This window comes from Gracilinanus agilis, chromosome 5, assembly GCF_016433145.1.
Source record: "Gracilinanus agilis isolate LMUSP501 chromosome 5, AgileGrace, whole genome shotgun sequence".
Taxonomy (NCBI): Eukaryota; Metazoa; Chordata; class Mammalia; order Didelphimorphia; family Didelphidae; genus Gracilinanus; species Gracilinanus agilis.
In genome coordinates, this window is record NC_058134.1 from 48,015,474 (window position 1) to 48,026,203 (window position 10,730).

A 10,730-nucleotide genomic window follows, 5' to 3' on the forward strand; every position below is an offset into this window, starting at 1 on the left:
TGCTCGCAGTGACACCTGTGGGCAGCATCGAGCAGTGCAAGCGTGTAATAAACTGCCCCGGGGAGGAGGGGAGCAAAGCTCTATTTTCCTAGGTTATAGCTAGAAAAGACCGTAAAGATCAAACAAAGGAACCCTCTTAACCTTTCTTTAATCCTTACCTTCTGTTGTCTTAGAAGCAATACTGTGCATTGGTTCCCAGGCAGAAGAGTGGTAAAGGCTAGGCAATGAAGGTTAAGTGACTTGCCCAGGGTCACACAGCTAGGATAAGATGTGAGGCAAGATTTGAACCCAGGAACCCCCTATTCTAGGCATGGCTCTCTATTCACTGAACCACCTAGCTGCCCCCCTCACCTCTTTATCTTAATCTTGAGTAATCTTGGGGAAACCAAGTTGGGGAAAGAAACAGGGAAAATAAGGTAGTGAAGAGGCAGAGTTAGTATTCAAATCCAAGGTTCCACTTTCCACCTACACCATAGTTTAAGGCCAGAGTTCCTAACTTTTTGTTTCCCTTTGGACCCCCCTAAAAGTCTAGTGGAGCCTGTGGACCCTTTCTTAAAAAATATTTTTGAGTCATGAAACAAACTCCCTTAGATTGCAAAAGAAAAAAAGGATATTGATAAACAGTTATCAAAATAATAAAAAGACCAAGTTCATGGATCTCCAATTTAAGATCCTCAGAGCTTTAGGGTTTGTAATAATTGTTGCTGTTCACCCTTCTTAGAAGAAGACCAGTGACATTACAGGATGGTATTTTGACTTCTGAATGAATTGGATTTAAGTGAGGCAGAATTACACAAAGGCATCAGCCTCACTCTCTCTTCTAGCCATCAAAGTCCCGTGGCAAGACAAAAGTCAGGACAACTGGTGATGGCTTAGTATGTAGTGGATGACCTCACTGTGTTCCATGTCTGACTAAGCTCTAAGCCCTCCCCAATGCCTGCCTCAGATGCCTTCATAGCCACTGGAACAAATCCTTCTCCTCCCCCACCCCTTCTGATAGGAGAAGTCTTCACATATTTGGGTTAGATTCTCCCTAACTCTGACACTTTGAGGCTTATCAGTCACCCTCCACTTGGCTTAGCTCATCCACTGAGATGACTTTCTGGAGTGTGCCTGGTACACATGCTACATTTTCTTGGAGCCACTGGGGGAGTTGGGGGAAGTCATAGAGCACACAACACTGGTCTTCCCACCAGGGGTGCTAGTCTACCCTAGACAGCTAGGTGGCGCCATAGTGCACATAACACAACTCCCATTAAAGGTGCTAGTCCTCACTGGGCCACCAGGTGGAGCCATAGTGCACCTAATACTGTCCCTCCCACCAGAGGTGCTCATTCCTCCTGAACACCACATAAACTCCCCAAAGGCTTTTAATGAAATGGCAAAGGAATAAAAGCCACAAAATCTGGCCTCCACGAGCCTGTGGTGCCTTCTCTCACAAACACAGCATCAGTAGTGAGAGGAGCACATAAAGGGACTCACATGGAGAGGTGCATGCAGGGCACAGGGATGGCCAGGGCATATCTTCCTTTAGAGTAGGCACATGCAGTGGGTGTGTTTATACAGAAGGGAAGAGGCGGCCCTCACACTGGGCAACCAGGTAGCAAAGTGTATAGTGTGCTTGGAGTCAGGAAGATTGATCTTCCCGAGTTTAAATCTGGCCCCATTCACTAGCTATAGGACCCTGAGCGAGTCACTTAACCCTGTTTGCCTCAGTCTCCTTATCCATAAAGTGAGCTGGAGAATGAAATGACAAATCGATCCAGTGTCTTTGCCAAGAAAATCCCAAATGGGGTCAAGTCAGATATGACTGAAAAAGTACTTCAAAAGGAACTATTTCCTTGAAAATTCCTGCTTTCCCCGAAAAATGAGGGGATTGGATTCGATATTTTGTTGTTCTCTCTGAATGGGATCAAATCTGTGTCTTTCTAGAAGTGTTAGTTGTATGTACTTTCCCTTCCTTTTAGGACACAGCCTCCTCCTCTAAAAACAAAAACCTTGGCCTCTCATAGTCAAAAGCCCTGAGGGGTGGAGTAACTCACAATCCATCAAGTCTTGTCATCTATAACCCAGATTGTCTACTCAGTCATTGGCTCACCTTTTGAAAGATGCCAAAGATGATGGAACAAAAGGTGGGAGGGGGAGGAGTTTCTTTGATTGGAGAGCCTATACATTGGATCTTTGAACTCAATACTTTGACATTCTTTAGGCACCAGAAGCTGACAAATGTCCCTCTCCTGAAAGAATAAACTGCTCCCTTCTACTTTAGCTTCTGAGCTCCATGTTTGTGAGCTTCTTTCAGTAGAGGGTCCACTGTCCATGACCCCATGGCCACACACCTCCAACCCTAAGAGTCTGGGCTGTCTCTCTTCTGGTTTTTACCGGTTTTTTTCTGACTTTGAAATGATTGGTCACAAAGCAGGCAGGTAGATTCTCTAATATGAGGCAAAGTGGGGAAGCCTTTCCCTAAACTTTAGACCTTCCTCCCCCTTAAGTAGCTTTCCTAAGGCTGCTTGTGGTTGATTTAGATTTCAGACTTCCTTTGCTTGTTATTGACTGTTTTATGCTCATGAGTCCATTTGGTTTCCTGCATTTGGTTCAGGAGAATGATTTATAAACCCAAATCAAGTGGGACTGGTAAGATCTTGGGCATGAGAGTGGGGTTGGAGTTCCCTGGCTTCACCTCACAGCAGCACTTTTGGTCTTGGAATCTGCCCTATTTGCTTCTTCAGTCTGAGGCAGGAGGTAGCAGAGAAAAGAGGATGGAACTCACTAGACAGAGCTTCTGCCATCATCCATGCCCCAGTCCTCTTCCTCCTCCTCTGTTCACATGCTTTGACCATTTAAGTTTTAGAGAATGATTCTTATTTAGAAGTGAATCTGCTTTTTAGAAATATGACATATTAGACCTTTATCAGGGCAACTTGCTGCAGAGATCTTTCCCCCAGCAGGTTGTTTCCTTTCTGATATTAAGTCAATTGGTTTTGTTTGAGCCAAGCTTTTCACTTTTACTTGATCAAAATTGTCTATTTTGTCTTCAGACAATATTCATAAGCAACACTTAGCACCGTGTCTTTATGGAATTTTGCTGGAGCTTAGAAAAGAGTCTGACGCTTAAAAAGTGCTTCATAAATATTTGCTGATTGATTGAGGGTAGATATCACATTATTGGGTCCAGATGAACAGGAAGCAAATTTCTATTACTCCTAAACTCCCTATAAACAATGTAAAAATTGTTCCACAATTAATGCTGCTGATAAAAGAAATGAGCTTTCTTAGGAGGTAGTCTTTCCTGTTAAAAAAGCCTTAAACTCTTGCATCTTGGAAACCATACACATAGTTTTCCTTTTAGGGCCTTCACAATTGAACCTCGAGCTTGTTTGTCCAGGCTGGAGGCACATTTTGTTCCTTCATTGTATTCTAGCCAAGCGAATGACTTTCTCTGCTGGCATGTAATCTTCCATTTCCCTTTTTAGTATACTTGCATTGGCCAGGAAGGCACTAGTTCCTCACCTCTACCCTATAGAAAATCTAACTTCATTTAGGACTGTGTTCAAGCAATTCTTGCTCCAAGATTCCTATTCTGATCTTTGCTATTGGGACCACCCTCCTGTGACAAAGCACCATCTCATCTGCCCTGGCTGATGTTCTTGTTGTGGGAAAAACCAGGCAAGAAATTTCTGGGATGGAGCCTTCCTTTGTTAGTAATTTTGGCCATTGGTTTCCATTGGTATCCCCAGTGCACAGTACATAGTATATGCAAAAGGCAATCAAGAATGGACTTATTTCCATTGTATTTTATTTTTAGCTCTGAACACTTGCCTTCTCACTACCTCCCATCCCTCCCTCCCTTCTTGAGAAACTAAGGAAAACAAAACAGTTCACAAACATGTATAGTCAGGCCAAAGAAATTTCTGTATTAGTCATGTTCAACAAAAGATCTCTGCCTCTATCACCATCCTGAGTCTATCACCTCTCTTTGTGGAGATGAGAAGCATGTTTTCTGCTGAGTTCTCTGGAATTCTGGTTGGTCAGATATTGATCAAAGTTTCTAAGTCTTTCAGAGGAGTTTGTTCTCATAATAGTGTTTGTCACTATCACTCCTTCTTCTGGTTCTGCTCTGATCATCCCTGGCGAACTCCAGCTGCTCCTGCTAATGCTGCTGCTGCCACCACTCAAAGATTATAATTGGAAATTCTAACTTGGAAAAGAATAACCCACCTCTTTCTCATTGGGAACATTCCTTACTTAGCTGCTCTGAGTGTGTTGCCTTTTAGACAATGATTAGCCTCCTAAAGGGAAGCCCAGGTGTGTTTCCTCTTAGACATTAAGGACTTTTAACCTGAAGAGAGATTCTTTAGCTGCTTCTCTAGCCACCCCCCACCCTCCACGTGGGATTTCCAGCCACCAGCTCTTCCAGTCCTTACCTCAGTTTGCTTCAATGCTCTGCCTGTGGGGGAGGGGACTGAGATAGACTTACAGCCTTTTACCAAACAGGAATTTTTAAAAGTCTGGAGGTAAAATTAGTAAGCCTTCTCAGACCACTGGTTTTTGGAAAGTCTCTGTATCTTATTCTATTTTGCTGATTCTTGTTTTATGATTTAATTTTGTTGTTTTAGGTTCATATATTAATCTGTTCAATATCTTTCTGTTACACTGAATCATTTTTTAAGCTAATGTGGTTTTGGCTGCTAGATAAATCCTGTTCATAATTTTATTGTAACTCCTTAATAGTGAACACGTTTATTCTGATTGTTAAAAATGTTTTTAACTACACTGCTTATAATTTGTCATTTGCTTTTATTATTGTATTTCCTAATTTCTTTAAAGTTTAGAAATTTTTTAAGTTTAGCTGTATTAAGCTAATTAAATATCTATTCTGTTATGTGATTCTTTATCTATACCATCTCCCTATGAATTTACTGAACAACATATCATTGTAAAAAGATGATGAACATCTTACACAAACATTTTTTAAGTTGTAAAAGCCCATCAGTCTTATGTATACTGGATTTGTCATGTCAACTATTGAGATCACATATTGCTTTAACAGTTTTTATCCTATCTTGACAATTGTATACAACCTTGAAGACTATGATGCCTTAACTATTTAAATTGTAATTTTAGAAGAGGTCTTTAAAATTGACTTTAAGATTTTATAGTAAATTCTGAATGGATGATAGGTATACACACACACACACACACACACACACACACACACACACACATATATATATAATAAAGAATGCTATTTTAAAAGGTAGAGAAAACAAATAGAAGTCTCCTACCCAAACACTTTATATATATAAAAGCAGGAAGCCAAAAGAGCTCCTGTATGCATGGTATTTTAACTCTTTATTTTAATTTACTTTCCCATCAGAAGGATCTAGAATTCTTGGTTATATTTTAGACCCACAAAACTTTTTTATCAGATTTTTTTCTAGGCTCTACCCCACATTTAGATGGAGGCAGTAATAGATTTAGTTAAAATATCTCAGCCAAGGTTGAATGATTTACTATACCTGTTGAATTTGTGACAAGTATACATTTTTTTAAACATCTCAGCAAGTGGTTATATAGAAAACTCATGTGAGTTTGTTTGCTGTTGTCTTTAAATGTGTTATTGTAATTTTGGGATATTTTTGTACTTTATTTGAATTGCATTATAAATCTGCTATTTTGTAAAAGCCATTTGCACTCACAGGAGTTCATGGAAAATATTAAAAGGAAATGGATGCCATTTTTGAGTGAGAAACATTTCACTTATTCTAAGCTATATACTTTTGATTTTTAAAACATTCTTTTATTATTTTTACCTTCTATGTGCAATACAGTATTTGAGTTTTTTACTTTCCTCTTTTTCTCATTTCTTGTACTTAAAGTACATATAATCAATTTTAATCCTTTTTTATTTTACTGTAATATAAGTTTAATATAAATATATAACTGCTGTAATATTAGGTATACCCAAAAGCTATAGTCTATGGAAACTTGCCATGAATTGGTAAATGTTATGGGACTGTGATTAATGATTCTGTCTGATTCCAGGAGAAGGGAACAACAGAGCCACTATACAGTGTAAAACTGCACAGTGCCAAGGTAAAAAAAAAAAAAGACCATACCAATCCAGGTAGGATTGATGGAACTTCCATGCCAATACTGTAGGACTTGAACCTAGTGTTTGGAGTTCAGGATTGCAGCTTTTCTGACACATGTCAGAGGCCAGACTTCCCTGAGCTTTCCCCTAGTTAAATACCAAAGGTTTGCCATCATCCTGGCTTGCCCTGTCCCTAAGAGTTAAGGCAAATCAGACTAGGGAAAGACACTTCCCTTTCACACAAAAAAATTTGGTCCTTTTCTTTCTCTTATAAGTGTGGCAACTTTCTATAGTCATGGCTACTGAATGGATAATTGCACAATTGCTTAAATCACTTTAATTGGGCCTTGATTCAAGGACCTGCTATGAGTTAATTTTTTCCTTACATTTTTGCACATAAGACTTTGACATTTTACATTTCATTCACAAGTTATTTTTTTCTCTTTTATTTGGATTTTTAAAAATCTTTTTTATTTCTTTTGCCAACTGATTCACACAACCCCATAACTCAGCCATGTAGCCTTAGCTGATCTGGGTGTTGGCCTTAATCCTCTTGATGGGGAAATGTGTGATTAATTCTCCTTAGGGAGCTATGTATGTTTTCTAATCAGAATGTATGTATTATAATCTATAATGTAAAGTTTAAATTCTTTTGAGAGTAATTTCAGGATAAGAAATTTACCATCTCCCCAGATTCCAGCCAACGAACCTGTATGGAGAAAGTATCATGAAGATGCCTGCAGAAACTTACACTGCATCAAGAAGATCCAAAATGAACTTTGGGATGCAGTTGGTTGAACTATGGGGAGTTGAATGCATTTGTTTTGAATGAACACTCTTATGCCAAAGGGGACTGACCCCTAAATGGCCTTTTGCCAATGTGCCTAGAATTATTGGATCATTGATTTTTTCCTCTTTTCTTTTATTCCCAAATTTCAGTAATATATAAGTTAGTTATGCTTTCATGATACTTTCGGGGAAACTGGTCTCTCAACCAGGATCACATGGGGAAATGTGTTATTGACATCTTGAGGTCTCTGATCTAAATTTCCTAGGGACACTTTGGGGTCTTTGAAACTACATTTCCCATGATCCAACTGGCTTCCTGTCTTACGTGGTAAAGTAAGACGGATATGTAATAACATAGACAGAAGGATAAAAACAAAGTTCCGGGATTGTCATATGCTCTTTTCTGGCTAAAAGCAGGATGGTGGCAGAGGTAATGGTGAGACTTTCAAACTGACTCTTTTTTTAAATTTTTTAGAAAAATTTTCCTTGGTTACATGATTCATGTTCTTACTTTCCCCTTCACACCCCCTTCATCCTCCCTCCCCCATAGACAACTCACATTTCCACTGGTTTTAACATGTGTCATCTATCAAGACCTATTTCCATATTATTGATAGTTGCATTGGTGTGGGCATTTCAAGTCTACATCCCAAATCATGTCCTCATCAACCCAAGTGTTCAAGCAGTTGCTTTTCTTCTGTGTTTCCTCTCCTCCAGTTCTTCCTCTGAATGTGGATATCGTTCTTTTCCATAAGTCCCTCAGAATTGTCCTGGGTCATTGCATTACTGCTAGTACAGAAGTCTATTACATTTTATTTTACCACAGTGTATCAGTCTCTGTGTACAATGTTCTTCTGGCTCTGCTCCTTTTACTCTGCATCAATTCCTGGAGGTTATTCCAGTTCACATGGAATTCCTCCAGTTCAGTATTCCTTTTAGTACAGTAGTATTCCATCACCAGCATATACCACAATTTGTTCAGTCATTCCCCAATTGAAGGGCATACCCTCGTTTTCCAGTTTTTTGCTACTACAAAAAGCACGACTATAAATATTTTTGTACAAGTCTGTTTATCTATGATCTCTTTGGGGTACAAACCCAGCAATGGTATGGCTGGATCAAAAGGCAGGCATTCTTTTAAAGCTCTCTGGGAATAATTCCAAATTACTATTGTAACATGGAGATGGCAGGGTACAATTCCTGCAAGATACAGGGTCAAGCCTCAACCCAAAATTCCAGCCTCCCTCCCCCAGAGAACTCTGGGTGAGGGGGCAGTTGAGGGCAGTGAGGGGCAGTTGGTTCTTGGGGTTGGAAGAGCAGATCACCCTGCTTGCTGGTCCCAGTTCATGATTGCTTTGGGAGGCCTTGTGGCAAAAGCCATTTTGATTCTTCACTGCTGCTAGCCTATTCAGCTGAGCCAGACCTTTCCAGCAATAGCATTATTGTTACCATTTAATTTTTTAGATATTAAAAGTGTTTAATTATAGGCTTTGAGGGCAAGCTAGTTAGAAAGACTGCCTCTCCCTCCTGGGGGAGGGGCTGTTTCTACCTAACAGTTCAGGGCTTCCCAGATCTTAGCCTAATCCTTGACAAAACTGCCCTTCCTTCCCTTCCTCATTTATAGCAAACCTTCATCTTTTGGGAGTAGTGCCTGTCTATTATTTTGGGAATACTCACATCCGTCTTTAGCTACGTTTCCTTCAGCTGTCCAGCCCATACAAGTCAGATTCGTCTGTCCCTGATAATTATAAGACATCAAGCTTCTCCTATTATCCCTTAGTCAAACCTGTGGGGAAATAAGTTAAGATAGTCAACATCTTTAGGAGATAGCCTGGCCAGCCTTGCCAGAAGACATCAGTCCAACCACCATTTCCAACTGATTTCTAACTGCTTATCGGGAGGGGGGAGAAGGGAGCACTGAGCTAGATTGTGACCCTCCTTTTTCACTCAAGGCTGTCAGTGGGGGAGGAGTGAATCTAGCAAGTTACTGAACACTGGTATATCTTCAGCTTCCCAAATCTCTCTGTTAAAACCAACATAATACTATCCAGAATGGTTGGATCAGTTCAAAACTCCACCAGCATTGCATTAATATCCCAATTTTGCCACATCCCCTCCAACTTTCATTACTCTCCCCTGCTGTCATTTTAGCCAATCTGCTAGGTGTAAGGTGATACCTCAGAGTTGTTTTGATTTGCATTTCTCTAATTATTAGAGATTTACAACACTTTCTCATGTGCTTGATGGTTTTGATTTCTTTATCTGAAAATTGCCTATTCATGCCCCTTGCCCATTTATTAATTGGGGAATGGCTTGATTTTTATACAATTGATTTAGTTCCTTGTATATTTGAGTAATTAGACCTCTGTCAGACTTTTTTGTTATTAAGATTTTTTACCAGTTTGTTGTTTCCCTTCTGATTTTGGTTGCATTGTTTATGTTTGTACAAAACCTTTTTAATTTAATATAATCAAAATTATTTATTTTACATTTTGTAATTTTTTCTAACTCTTGCTTGGTTTTAAAATCTTTCCTTTCCCAGAGATCTGACAGGTATACTATTCTGGGTTCACTTAATTTAATTATAGTTTCCTTCTTTATATTCAAGTCATTCACCCATTCTGAATTTATCTTGGTGTAGGGTGTGAGATGTTGATCTAAACCTAATCTCTCCCATATTGCTTTCCAATTTTCCCAGCAGTTTTTGTCAAATAGTGGATTTTTGTCTCAAAAGTTGGGCTCTTTGGGTTTATCATATACTGTCTCGCTGATGTCACTTACCCCAAGTCTATTCCACTGACCCTCCCTTCTGTCTCTTAGCCAATATCATACTGTTTTGATGACCACTGCTTTATAGTATAGTTTAATATCTGGTACTGCTAAGCCACCTTCCTTCTCGTTTTTTTTTTTCATTATTTCCCTTGATATTCTTGATCTTTTGTTCTTCCAGATGAAATTTGTTATAGTTTTTTCTAATTCAGTAAAGAAGTTTTTGGTAATTTGATAGGTATGGCTCTAAATAGGTAAATTAATTTGGGTAGGATGTTCATTTTTATTATGTTAGCTCGTCCTACCCATGAACAGTTAATGGCTTTCCAATTGTTGAGGTCCAGTTTTATTTGTTTGGAAAGTGTTTTGTAGTTGTTTTCGTATAATTGCTGTGTTTGTTTTGTTAGATTGATTCCCAAGTATTTTATATTGTCTAGGGTGATTTTGAATGGTGTTTCTCTTTCTACCTCTTGCTGTTCTAATGTGTTGGAAATGTATAGAAATGCTGATGATTTATGTGCATTTATTTTGTATCCTGCAACTTTGCTAAAGTTGTTGATTATTTCTACCAGCCTCTTAGTTGATTCTCTAGGATTTTTTAAGTATACCATCATAATATCTGCAAAGAGTGATAGCTTAGTCTCCTCCTTGCCTATTTTGATACCTTCAATTTCTTTTTCTTCTCTAATTGCTATTGCTAGTGTTTCTAGTACTATGTTGAATAATAGAGGTGATAATGGGCATCCTTGTTTCACTCCTGATCTTATAGGGAAGGCTTCTAATTTATCCCCATTGCATATGATGCTTGTTGATGGTTTTAGGTATATACTATTTATTATTTTTAGGAAACATCCTTCTATTCCTATACTTTCCAGTGTTTTCAATAGGAATGGGTGCTGCACTTTGTCAAAGGCTTTTTCAGCATCTATAGAGATAATCATGTGATTTTTGTTTGTTAGATTGTTAATATGGTCTGTTATGTGGATGGTTTTCCTAATGTTGAACCATCCTTGCATTCCTAGTATAAATCCCACTTGATCATGGTGGATGATCCTCTTAATTACTTGCTGGAGTC